The sequence below is a fragment of the Vulpes vulpes genome, chromosome X (genome assembly GCF_048418805.1).
Source record: "Vulpes vulpes isolate BD-2025 chromosome X, VulVul3, whole genome shotgun sequence".
Classification (NCBI taxonomy): domain Eukaryota; kingdom Metazoa; phylum Chordata; class Mammalia; order Carnivora; family Canidae; genus Vulpes; species Vulpes vulpes.
In genome coordinates this window covers 98,955,309-98,969,548 of record NC_132796.1, presented here as the reverse complement: position 1 = coordinate 98,969,548, position 14,240 = coordinate 98,955,309, and the positions used below count along the sequence as shown (strand labels likewise).

Here is a 14,240-nt window from a genome sequence, read left to right as displayed (position 1 = left end):
ATCTCACTGCTGCCCATAGAAATGCCTCAAGTCCTTCAACCTTAAAACAAGGAGACAGAACTTACATGATCTTTAAGATCTCTCCCTGCTATACTTTTCAGCACCCACAAATCTATAATTTTCTTCTAAAAAATGTTTATTGTTTCTCATGAGGGTAATACAACATCCTTATTGAAAATTTTGAAAATTAGGTAAATGCATGAAACTTTACATTCTCCTGTCATCACACCTCTCACACATATGAATGTATTTCCTTTTGCTTGCTTGCTTTTATTTTCCATCTATTTGTAAAGTTGTGATCATAAAATTTTGTATTTTGAGTAATACACTTAACTATATTGTGAGCATTTCTAAGTCATCACAAAAACTATGATTCTAGTCTAATTTGCATGCCCACTGGACATTGTGGGGCACACTAAAAAGTATAAGATGTGTGCCGTGCCCTTATGGAACTTACAATCTGGTTGAGAAGATGAGACTTATATAAATCAAATCAATAGTGAAAAGCAAAGAAAGATATATAATTAAATGTCATTTCTTGAGACAGACTGGAAAGACAGTATGAATCCAAAGGAGGGAGAAATTGATATGGACAACACTAGTAAAGGAAGGCTGCCAGAGAAAGCAGGACTTAAGCTGGCCTCTAAAGGATAAGAAAAGGAGAATGAAGAAAGCAGAAGTATCATGGAAACAGAAGCAATTGGGGGAGGCTGGACTGAGCAATAAAAATCCCTTTATGCTTTGTTGTTGATTATGATACACAGCTACCCATGGCCAGGATTTCCAGACTCCAGGGGCTCACCTTACATATGAACAAATAAACCCAGGTCTCTAACCTAAAAGGGATTGGGAGGATAAATACATGAAAAAATGAAGCACTCATATTAGTGTGGCAGTAGCTTAGGCTCAGACTTTTTTCGTTTTCGTAATATACCTGTTTTCTTTGCTGCGTCTTGAGCAGTGATGGCTCAAATGTCATGGTGCTAGTGGCTAGAGTCCCCAGTTGGGCAACTTCCTATGTAGAAGCTGATTACATGACTCCAGAGCCCTGGTAACAGTCGATTCACTACTGTGGGTTGGTAATCACAAGAAGAGAGAAATGAAAAAAAAAATGCTTATGACACAAGCCTCCTTCTCCATCCACTGAAGACACAGCTAAAAAACTCATTGAGAAAGTTAATTAAGCTACATCTGTGATCTGAAAGGGCTCCCCAGTGGGACTAGAAGTTTCTTAGGGGCAGGAAACCTATGGTTTGAAAAACAATAGAAAGTTACCCTACAATACCACACTTCAAAATTCATTTGTGATGCATCAGAAAGTACCCTTGCCTGTGGTCAAGAGACTTGCCACTAAGTAGTTGTATGATTTTGACCAAATAATTGCATTACCTCTTTAAGTTCAACTCAGTTTTCTTCCTCATATGTAAAATGGGAATTATTCCAAAGTTCCCTTTTGGCACATAGACTCTGAGTCTATGATTCCTTTGGACCATCATAGCTTTTCAGATTTCAGGAATCCCCTATGACAATGCAAATAACTCTGAGAAAAGACTACTTCTTACCCTTGTGTTGCCAGTCACCACCATACCTGGGGATCGAAGTCCTTTGGGGAATGGGACCAGGAGATCAAGCAGGCCCAGCCTGCAGGGGGAGGCACAGAATGAAGTGGGTATGCCCCCAAGACGTCACCAGTTAAGCAGAAGGAGTATCTTGATACCTCCTCCTCTATTTGCCTTTCCCCTGAGTACCCAGCAGCAGGCTGTGCCTGACTGGGTGCCTACGTAGGTGCCTGCTCACCACAGGGTGCCCTAGATGCCAGCATGCTGTTCCAAGCCAATGGGAGAACCCTAAAGGGAAGTACCCTGGGGCCAATCATAGATGGCAGTATCTCTTTAATGGCCAGAGAGACTGCATCTTTGGCTCCTTTTCATTGGTTCAGGCCAACTAAAGGCTATCTGGACTCTCAGCCAATGCTGAGCTATCAGCCAACAGGAGTGGGCTCGGCTTCTGGATCCTGTTTTCCTCTGAGGCTGATGGGTAGCCCTGCCTTAAGGGCTGCCCTGTCTCCCCACTGTCATTCCTCACTGAAAATTTTTATCCTGAAGCACAGAAGGCATGAACAGTGGGACCTAATCGAGGCAGCCTGATCAAAGGTAGGCATCCTGGAGGCCAGGAGCCTTGCCCAGCCCAGCCCTTACAGGTGAGTGCAGGTGAATCAACACAGGGAGAGAACAAACAGGTTGAACTGGTGTGAGTGGGCACTGCAGGATTGAAGCTAAGGGCAGATATTGACAGGTAAAATTCTTATTACTTCCTTCCCATAAGCCATTAGTATCCAAATGGCTTGTCCACAACCCTGTGGTGCCCTCTCTATTCTTCCTCTATAGTCCAGATCACAGCTAGGGAAGAGTTCCTCCCAAGAGAGTGAGAGAAGTTTGTTGGTGAAGGTGTTCTGGCTCCCTGGATTTCCTGATTTAGGATGCCCACAATGCCTGCATAATGTCTTGGTAGCTCTAGACTCCAAGGACACATGGATCCTATGACCTATGTTTCTTACATCTGAGACTGCAGTCTTACCAGTGGCTTGTATGCTTTAAGAAAGGCTAAGGTTGTGGGTTAAGCCCTTACTAGTCTGGGTAGCTGTCTCTTTGCTCCCTGACCACTGTCACTATTATTAGTGCCATCCAAGGGCAAAGCCCAAACCTGTGCAGCCACTTAAGCAATTTGTATACAGGAGGCAGAGTGAGACAGTATGGAAGGTTTAGAGCAAAGCCTACCCCATTTATGTAGATGTTCAGTCATTTATCAAACACTTACTGAAAGCCTTTTATGTGACAAGTCCTCTGCTAGGTGCTAAAGGGACAAAGAAAAATAAGACATGTGGGCTTTTGATGAATACCACCAGGTCAGGACCAAGGGAAGAATGTGTCTTGAACATTGGTTACAGACTATTATTTATGTCCTTTAGTGACTGACCTGATGTTATAGTTGGCTTTGGCATGCTCCAGAAATGGCTCTTGTTAAAACCAATCAGAAATGTATATCTTCAATGCCCTTAAGGTTCTCCCCTATTAAAAAATTTTTTTTCAGAAAAGAATATACTACAAAGATTACTGTAAGGCCTTAAGCAAGTCAATTCCATCCTCAAAATAAGAAGTTTGGGGTAGGGGCCCTGAAGTACTTTTCAAATCTGAGAGACCATGTAGGGGTCTATAGTAGCAGTCATTTACTCCTTAGTATAAATTAAGTATCTGTGTTCCTTATCCCTGGGCTTAGCTACATTTTAAGCTAAAATTTTATTTTCCTCTCCAATTATTGAATGAAAAGCTTTGTCAGGTGGTAAAGAAATTTCAGGGATCTGCCTACAAAAGGAGAAGTATTTGGGGAAGCAAAATGAGGAGCAAAGGGGATAAATAAGCATCCCTAATATCCTAACATCCTCTTTCATCAGGCTGTGGGGCCCAGCATTTTGTTGAAGCTAATCTTAAACCATAGTTGCTGATAAAAAGAATAATTAAAAAAACAAAGCCCTCTTTGGGGCTTACAATGCTTTAACATCAAGGGGCTCTTGTAACAGTGAACATAGAGGGCTTGGTGGGAAGCTCTGAGTACATATTCCACAGGTTAAGTATGCAGGGATCATCATAGTGTCTTTGCCCACTACTCTTCCCTCCTGCCTATTTCAGCTTCCTTTGGAGCCTACATCTCACTCCCACTGGCCATGAATATTTTGAATGATACAAGGTCAGGAAAAAGAACAGTGATTCAGAAATGCACATCATTCCTTAAGTACATTTAATTGTAAAAGACATCTAATCGATTCAATCTTCTGTCTGAACATGGCAGCTAGAAGAGGCAAAGTTTTTGCATTTTACTCCAAACCAAAATAAGATGCCAAAGGGGGTGGGATCAATGAATCCAAATCAATGTTCTATATTTATGCTTCTTATATGGGAGTGCTGATTTGCAGCTCTCCAGGTGCCAAATGGCATCTGGGAAACATTACTCCATCCCCCAATTGATGTAATAATTAGATTGCATAAATGGCTCCTCTGCGCTCACTGCCAACCCAAGAGACAAATGCTATTGGTGAGCCAATCAATCTTTTCCCCTGTTAAAGTTTGAACCTGCGTCAGCAATTATGTTGTGGAGGTCGAAAGCCATCCAAATGAGTGAAAACTGGCAAAGATGAATTTTGGGAGTGGATTATACTGCATCATTTCCCAGCAGTGTGTACATTGTTGGGACCTGGGCAGGTACATGAACATCCATAAGTAGACATACCACCAGCGGTCAAAAAAGAGAAATATGGCTAGTGACATCTTCTGCAAGATTTTACTTTTTTCTACTCCTGTTACCTGCTTCATACTTAAATAAACTGAGGGACTGGGAAAGTTATGTCAGGGGAAAGCACCAGTCATTTGATGTTAGTCTTTGTGGTAGGCTGAATATTGATCCTCTCCCACCACATATATCCATATTCTGGTCCTTAGTACTTGTGAATATTACCTCAAATGGGATTTTGCAGATGTGATCTTGATATAGATTATTTTGGATGATCTGGCAGATATCTTGAATATCTTGAATGCAAGCATGTGTTCTTGTAATAGTGAGTCAGAGGGAGTTTATAGACAGACGAAGAGGAGAAGGCAATATGACTAGGGATGCGGAGATGTGAGGTGATGTGGCACGGCCACAAGCCAAGGCATGCCAGCAACCACCATGAACTGGAAGAAGCAAAGAACATAATCTCTCTTAGATAGAGCCTCTGGAGGAAGCATGGCCCTGTCCACACTTTGATTTTGGCCCAGTGAAACTGATATCAGACTTCTGGCCTCTAGGTTGTGAGGGAACACAATGAGGCGGTGTCGAGCCTGACAGTTTGTAGTAATTTGTTACAGCAGCCATATAAAACGAAAATAGTCCTTCATTACTAAGCTTAGGTCACAGGTCAAGTGATAAAGAATCTTCCTGTTTTGGTAAGAAGAGCATCAAAATCTTCCTCTACCCAAAATATGCCTTCCATCTATCACAATGCAATGCCAAGTACCACAATCTAAAATTTACATGTACATGTCAATGTTTCTACTTTTGAATAATTGTTTCTTGCTGATACACTGCAAATAGTACATGTAAGCCTTTGTTTTCCATTAGTACTTTTGCATGAATTTATATATCCAATTACTTCCAGCAACCACGCATGCCTTGGGGGGACAGGGAGGGACACTGAACAGGTAGGGAAATACAGTAAATATGTCTAAATTGAAACCGCAATTGGGTTCAAATCAAATCTCTTTTAGTAATAACACTAAGTAGGGCCTTTAGGAAAACAAGTCATGGCAGAACTAACTTAATTTACTCTTCTGATAAGGTTACAAAGGCTTGTGGATCAGGAGAATGTTGTAGACAGGATGCATCTGGATTTTAACAAGGCTTTTGACTTAGACTTTCATAAGCCCTTGGTAGATCAAGTGAAGAAATACAGGCAGTAGGTGAGGCTCCAGAGCTAGCAGGAGACTGCTGATATGTAGATCAGGGTCTTTAGTGACAGGTCACAGGTGTCTATATCAGCCCCAGTCAAGTCATTGTATCCACAGCTCACATGAAGATCAAGCCAGAATTCTCTCTGAGAGTGAGGATGCTGGGGAGCTAGAGAGTCCAGCTGACAGATCAAATGTGAGGATTCAGGATATAAAATAGCAATCAGTAGCCTGGAACATTGACCGACCCCTCTGAAATGGAATGTTCAGCCCTAATAATCCAAAATTCATGAGTACAAATACAGGTTTATATACAGAGCAACGATCAAAATGTAGAAAGCAGAGGGGGTCAGCAGGCACATAGCCCGATGAGTCAGAAGAATGGTAAGGCTGGCAGAACAAACAAAAACAAAAACAAAACAAAAGAAGCTCTCTCTCCCCAAGGTAAGGTCACCTTTCCTTTTCTGAGGTAGAAATCAAATCTCTCTCTCTCTCTCTCTCTCTCTCTCTCTTTTACTTTTTCAATTCTATGCAGATAGGAGAATCTGACAATGTACAATAGTGATGCTATATGCAATTTCCTTGCTTGGGGCCATGTTGAGTGAAAGTCTATAAGCAACTGACAGCTGAAATAAAAGGTAATAAAAATGACAGCATCAGTTTCAAGAAGAAAAAGAAAAAGAGAAGAAGAAGAAGAAGAAGAAGAAGAAGAAGAAGAAGAAGAAGAAGAAGAATCTAAATGCAGCCAGAGTGTGCCTCTCTAGAAACAATAGAGAACCATGTTCCCACTGTAGCCAGTGTGCCTCTCTAGAAACAATAGAGAACCATGTTCCCACTTGACTATTTCTCATTGTCTAGGCCATAATGGGATTCAGTTCTGGGCAAGATCCTTTTTATCTCCCAGATGTATGTTTTCCTAAAAAAAAAAAAAAACTTGCCAATGTATATAAAGTAAAAAACTGGCATTCTGACTCTCTCCCAACATCTAACCCCAAAGGTAATTATTAACAGAATAGTATTTTTCCACACTTCTTTTTCTATGAAATTATTTATTATATATAGTTTACTAAACACAAATAAAAGCATGCTATACATATTGTTCCTGGCTGTGCTTTTTATTGAACAATATGTCATGGGCATTTTCCCATGTCAGATTATAAGAGGTAATAATTATTGAACATTCTCCATGTGCCAAGTACATTCTAAAAAGCATTTCATGTTTTAATTCACTTAAAGCTCAAAATAACCTCCTGAGATGAGTACTATTATTACTATCCCCATTGTAGAGAAAAGAAAACAGATTTTGAAAACTTTCTCAAAGTCACATGGTGACTAAATTGCACAGGTTGGATTTGAGTTCTGGCTCCTCTATTTCCAGAGCTTGTGCTCTTAACATCTACACGACACTGCCTTAACATGAGATTGTTACCTTACAGAAGGACTTCTCAGAGATTTAAATATGCTAATACATATTATGATTCTCCCCAAAGGGGGGACACAGTAGGCACTATATCCCAAATTTCCTCAACTATGACATTCATTTGTTCTCATAGAGCATTTCAGGAACTAGAGCATTGAGGTTTAGCTTTTGGTGTGCATCTGCAACACCGGGGCTGCTATTCCAATGTAGAGTCCTAGGCCTCAACTAAAGTGCTTCTGTTGGAGGTAGTTCATAGACCACACATTGAGAAATGATGTGTGCTATGAGGTTAATCTTCGGTGTGGAAAATAAGTATAAGTGGCTGCACAACCACAGTTTTAGATAGACCAAGGATATGAGTAGTGGATGGGAAAGAAGCACTCTTTCTCCATCCCTCCTCGGGCTATGTAATCATCTGTACCTTATCTGCTCCAATGCCAGAAACCCACAGCTGAATGAAGCAATAATCAAAGATTCTCAGTGATTTAAGTTACTAAGGGACTAAGCTACCAGTGGGCATCACACCACTCTATGTCCCTCAATAAAGGAATTGGCAGAGAGAGAGAGAGAGAGAGAGAGAGAGAGAAGGAAGAGAAAGAAAGAAGAAAGAAAGAAAAAAGAAAGAAAGAAAAAAAGAAAGAAAGAAAGAAAGAAAGAAAGAAAGAAAGAAAGAGAGAAAGAAAGAAAGAAAGATGGAAGGAAATTGGCCACCACTGAACACTGAACATAAAAGCTAACAATAGGGGATATTTTAGGGAGCTCATTCCATATAGATTTGAACTCTTACTACTGGAACCTCTCTGTTTCTGTCATCTATAGAAACATTAAGAACAAATATCTACAGACCAAGAATTAACCCAATAGGGAAAAAAACAAATAAAAGAGAATAAGAGTTTTTTTAAATTGTGACTTTGGAAAAGTACAAGATGACCTCTTCATGCTCTCAGGTTATATTTATTTTTTTTAATTTTTTTTTTATTTATTTATGATAGTCACAGAGAGAGAGAGAGGCAGAGATACAGGCGGAGGGAGAAGCAGGCTCCATGCACCGGGAGCCTGATGTGGGATTCGATCCCGGGTCTCCAGGATCGCACCCTGAGCCAAAGGCAGGCGCCAAACCGCTGCGCCACCCAGGGATCCCTCTCAGGTTATATTTAATATCATCAAATTCCATTTGCCCTTGAAGGTTATTGCTTAAGGGTCACCTGAGGTTAGATTGGAGACAGGAGAGGAAGGACTTAAAGATGAAAGTGTGGGAAGGGTGAGCACAGCGGAATGAATGCTTAGCGGGGAGGCTCCCGGAAAGGTTCAACTCTAGTGAGTGGACAAGGGCTTTACAAGAGAAGGGACCTGAGTAACCTATTGCTGGTTTAACCCCAAGTTCTGCCTTTAAGACCCTGTCCACATATCACATGCTGAGATTTTCAAAATATCTTTACCTTTAGAATCTCAAAGGATCCTCACTTCAGCTCTAAGAGGCTGATGGGGCATTGCTATAGACCCTATTTGACAAGTGAGGTTTTAAAGGTACTGAGGTTTGGAAGAGACTATGCATGGGAGTTAATGGTATAGAAGGGAACTACACAGATAATTATGCAGTAGAAAGTAAACTGAAATACATGATTTTATATTTAGCAGAATCTCAAGCATGTCAAATTGCATAGAACAAAGCTGGAAGGAAATATAGAGCCGATATCGGCAGTTATCTCTGAAAGGTTACATTATGAGTGATTTATTTTTTCTTCTTTATACCTGGCTGGGTCTCTCCTCCATTCAAATGTGCTACAATGGGCATTGTGGCTTTTATGCACAAGAAAAAGGTAAATATCAAAGAAAAATAGGCATCAAACTGAAAAGTTCAAGTTGAGCTTGAAAAAAACAAGTCTCTTCAGTCTCTGAGACTCAGTTTCTACAACCTTCCTAAGGGCCCTAAGTTTGGGAGAAGACATTGGCTGAGAGAAAATGTGAGGAGTATAAAAGGAAAGGAAAGGTTAAGACTGATAAGCTGCTGTATTTGGGCTTATCATGGGGAGTGGAAATGCTTTCTGATCTCAGAGATGGTGGCTGTGAGAATGCTTTGTAAGTCAATGGCTATCATGCAAGCCTCAGGAATTATTGCTGTTAACGACCCTGATTCACACACACACACACACACACACACACACACGCACACACACACACCTTCCTCAAACTGCTTAAGAATCCACATTTTGGTTCAATTTTCTCTTCTACTTCCCTGTAATATTGCCCTGATGATCTCATTATCAGCTCCAGGCAGAGTCTGTTTGCTGCTCTTTACTAGCCAATCTAGCTACCTTGGAGTCTCCACTATATCTGAGCTCATCCCCCTATAGATTGTTCTGTCATTAACAAGTATCATCTATATAACTCAAAATCATGTCCCAGGGCTCTGCAGCAGCCTGCATAGTGATTAAAAAAGCAGCCTGGCCCAACCAGGACAGGATCCGGATATTCTTGTTCCAAACCAGATTAATTGTCTTGTTAATGACCGTGCCTCACCTGAGTACTGTGTCTATTTTTGAAGAAAAAAAAAAGATACCAAAAACCAAACCAAAACAAAAAACCCTGTATACTCCATATCTTTCTGGAGCCTCACAGCAGCACTGGGAGGGAGGTAGAGGAGGGATGGATACTTCCATTTACAGAGCAAAGAGAGAACAAGTGCCTTGTTCTAGATTCACAGAGAGTAGTTAACAGATAATATCAGAATTCGAACCCAGGCCAGGGTCTTACCCCTACATCATGGCATTAGCTCACAATTGGATATGGAGAAATGAAAGCACAGAAAACAAATTACTGTGAACCTGAGCACTGAGAGATTTGGCATGATTTATAGCAAAATCTTTTTATTAGAGTAAGACAAGACCTATGACTTACAGTAAGACCCCCATTTGGGATCTGGGGTCAGGGATGAGAAAATTTTCTCTTTGAGATTAGCACTGAGTTCCTCCACAAATCATTTATTCTTTCTTTTCTTAATTCACTCATTCATTCACTAATCATTTACTGACCATTTGTATGTGCCATGCACTGTACTTGGTGCTAGTGGATAAGACAAGGTAAGGCAGGACATAGATCAGGCTCTCAAGGAATTCACCATAGGCTAGAGAGAGAAACTGGAAACAGACATGACTTACTCCAAACACATAGCAAAGTAGGATTCATGCCTTAAGAGAGAAAAAATGCTCTGGTAGTCTACAGAGAAGATCGAGATCTTTTCAGGAGGATCTGGGATGACTTCCTGGGGTATGAGCTTGACTTATGAAAAATAAGTAGAATTTGAAGAATTGGTAAATGGGTAGGAGTAGGGGCTGCCAGGGAAAGAAAACAGCATGATGTAGGCACAGACTTAAGAAACCAGATGGGTTGGATGGAAATCAGTGGATAATTGTATTTTGATGGAGCTGGGATTGGTCATGCAAAAGTAAAGATAAGATGGGTAGATATATTTGAGCCAGATTGTGGTAGTTTTGAAGACTATACCCAGCCTCAATTTCCATCTTTCTCAGAGGCTAGCCACAAGTGACTGCCCAAGAAAGGATTTGGGGAAGGCAACAAAAGATGGATACTGCTCCCTGAAAGCCAGAAACCAAGGGAAAAAAGATGATGACTACATGGACTCCAGAAGGGGAGAAGTCACACGAAGGCTCCTTGGCAGTGTGGGTAATAATGGTAAACAGCTTTCAGAATAAAAGCTTAATTTGGTTCACTAAAATTCTTGCCTTGGCACTTTCCTCAGTTCACCTTCTGGGTCTCTACTTGTGCTAAACACTAAAACTGTTATGTCTTCATTAGCCCCTCTCCCACCAATTTTGCTCATTGAGACAGCCAATTTATTTTTCAAGATATCCTCCCTGACCTTTGCCTCAGTGGTCCTCAGTTCTCCATAGTTAAAGCCACTGACATCTGTCTACTCAGTCCCTTTCTTGGCTCCTCCTCGGTTCATCCCTTTAGGGTTAATCTTCCCCAGGGTTAAGTCCTTGATGCTTTTCTCATAGTCTAATTTAAGTACCTTATCCCAGGTCCACATCCATGGTTGCAACTACTATGTCAATGATCTCTAAGTCTGCATATTCTCTCTTTTTGCTAAAAAAATGATCTCTAAGTCTGTATATTCTCTTTTTGCTAATTTCTTGCTAAATTCTTTTGAGTTTGAGACTTACACATCCAGCTGCTTATTAGACATCTCTACCTTAATGTGCCACAGTTAACTCCAATTCAAAATATTTCCCACCATTTTGTCTTCCCACACAAAACATACTTTACCACCTAATCCACCATCACATGCACTATTATCCAAATTAATCACCTGAAAATTGTCCTTGACTCTCCCCACTCACTGTCCCCCAAATATCTAATCAATCAGCAATTCATTAAGTTTCTACTTCTTTAATATTGATTGAATATGTCTGCATCTGTCCATCCCTACTGGTGGTCTCTTATCTGGATTTCTAAAATAACCTAACTGATTTTCTTGACCCCAAACCATGTGTCACAATTCTCATGCAAGCCTTGAGTGGACATTTTTTCAAATATCACCTTTTCTAGGAAGCATCTCCTGATCCCTCCCATCCAGTCCTCTCTCCAAGACCTCTCTTGGTTCTTGCTAGGGAGATATTGCAAAATAACCTCAGAAATGCTGATATTACACCCTGTTTCTACCAGAGGAAATGAGAGAAAATCAGTGCTTCCAGAAATGTTTCTAGGTGTATACCATTGTGGAGAATCCTGAGTTACATATGTGCCTAAGGGAACAGGGTCTTAAGAGTGGACTCCAAGGGAGAAGACAACTCTGTAGAGGCCATACCAATGTACCTTCAAACACTCTGGATTTTCTAAATTTACACTTTTTCTTTGGCTTTCTCACTGAAGATGTGACCCACTGCTGCAAGGATTTGGGAAATAAAATGCATCATTAATCAAAAATTACTCTTCCCTAAAATAAAATATTAGCTCTGCTGGGTAGTTAATAATTGTATTATCAGAATGAACAGCTCATCCTCTTTTATAAAGGCTTTAAACCCTGATTGCCTAATAAGTGCAAGAATTATAGTTAATCTAGCTCAAAATTTAATTATGATGACTCATACATCATAAAGCAAAGCACATAGGGGCAAAACTTGGGTGAAGTCATGTCCAACTGACCTTGACCCAAGGCTTGCTGGCTGGCTCTTTCTAAGTGCGAAATTGGAAATCCTTCCTATTTATGAGATAGCAGGGCCATGCAAACAAGACCCACCCCAGTCTACCTCAGAGGTTTTACGGGAAAGCCTGCCTTAATCAAATCTTAGCATGAGAAAGCCCGGAAGCAATTCTCCCTCTGGACTCTGACTTTCCAGATCTTGTTAGATTATTATGCAGTTAGATTTAAACAACACCACTATAGTGAACCTGGCCAGGACAGAATTTCAAAAACACATCTAAATCTGGATTCAGAAATAGTCTGGGTTGACAGGGACCTAAAAGGTCAACGGTTCCTGCAGGTGATATAGCTTTGAGTTCTCTCATTCTCCTGAATGCTCACAGAACTGAGGACAATTTTCTAGGTGTTTTCTGAGAATAAAAGTATGATCAGACTCCTTCATTTGGAATTTTCCACTTCCAATAATATGGTTTAAGAAGTTATTGCCTCTCTGAACAGTTATTGGCACCTAAATTATTATCTCACAGATGTGATAATTCTTTTATTTTTATATACATGCAGGTTGGACTCCATTGCATCACTTCTAATTAATACTTGCTAAATTCTTTTATATTTAATTCATTATTCCAGCCTGTCATGACTTGGGAAATACTCTTTCTGTCCTCCAAAATGGCTGCTATCTTTCCTTGCTCCTTGTCATCTGTATTTCTGAAAATCAATCCTTTTGTTTCTTACCTATTTGAAAGTCATATTTTGTCTCCACCACTTCAATGGGCATCAAGCTCCATAATTTATTTTTTGCTAAAGGTATGTGTCCTTATCTTTCTTTCCAACCTCTAGGTTGACTTGGTATTTTGGTGCTTGGGAAAAAAGATTTTACTCGAAGCCTTTTATGATGATAGACATGTTAGATATATCACCCCCCCCTTCTCCATTTTGGTTATCTATTTTGATGTAACAAACCACTAAAAATTTAGTGGCTCATAGCAACAGTTTTATTTTATTCACAATTTCATGGATCAGGAGTTTAAGAAGGTTTTAGCTGGTGGTTTGTCACTGATTTATATGACATCTGCTGCAGCACTAGGGGTGGACACTCCACTTTCAATATAGCTTCTTTACCTACATTTCTGGCACCTTGGTCTTTCTGTCTGTCTCTCTCTCTCTCTGTCTGTCTCTCAACATGACATCTTATTCTCCAGGGCTTCTCCACATGCCTTGGGCTTCTCATAGCATTGGCTGTCTCAGGGTGATGACATGTTAGCTGGCTTTCCAGAGGTAGGAAGTGGAAACTGCCACATTGGTTAAGAGATATTCAAAGAATGGTCACAGAATCACATTTATTGTATTTTATTGGTCAAAGCAGTCACAGGTCCCATGCAGATTCAGAGAAGTAGAGAAATAGATTCTACCTGTTGATGGGGGAATGACATTGCAGAACAGCATAAAGAATATGAGATATTATCGCAGATATCTTTGGAAAATACAAATTACTGTAGCTTCCATAGATTTCTGGATTTAAGTCTTATGCTTTAAAGTACCTGTGGAAAAACTGGACAATGAGAGGGAGGAGTAAGGAAGACAGAGTGAGGAGAGTTAGAGTTTGAAATGATTAAATAAGATCAAATAAGCCTGAATAGAGGAAGCTTCAGGAAGAAAATTTCAAGAAATTAGGGTGTTTAACTTGAAGATGGGATTATGTACTGGATAAAACAAAGATTTGGATTTATTAAAATTTAGATTCAACTCCTGCCACACCTCTTACCAATTTTATATCCATGGAAAAATAACTCTATACCTCAATAAGCATTTATTGAACACTTTTCATATGTTAAACATTGTACTAGAAACCTAGGGATACAGAAACAAAACAAAGGTGTAAACCTTTAAGAAGCTCAAAGTAAAGAAACAAATATTTGCAATAGAATGTAATAAATGATATTATAGTGGCATCCACATATAGTGGATATGTACTTTGGTGGTTCAAAAATAAAAAGGAGTTATTACATGGGTGGCTCAGGAAACGCTTCACAGAAAAATGGACTCTTGAGCTAGATCTGAAAGAATAAGTAAGAGTTTACCATACAGAAAGGTGAAAAGGACATCTTAGGAGGAAGGAACAGCCTAAGCAAAGACATAGAAGTATGAAACAAGATAGTTACTTTTTTAAGATTTT

The 14,240-nt window shown here is 40.0% G+C and overlaps 1 protein-coding gene across 1 annotated transcript in view; it reads right to left on the bottom strand.

Moving 5' to 3' along the window:
• Window positions 1–1,763, bottom strand: part of ARHGAP36 (Rho GTPase activating protein 36) — a 51,478-nt gene extending 49,715 nt beyond the window's left edge. Inside the window, exon 1 of the mRNA XM_072744837.1 lies at window positions 1,563–1,763. The gene's annotated coding sequence lies outside the window, so the exon portion shown is untranslated. The remainder of the gene's footprint in view (window positions 1–1,562) is intronic.
• Window positions 1,764–14,240: the final 12,477 nt, after the last annotated feature.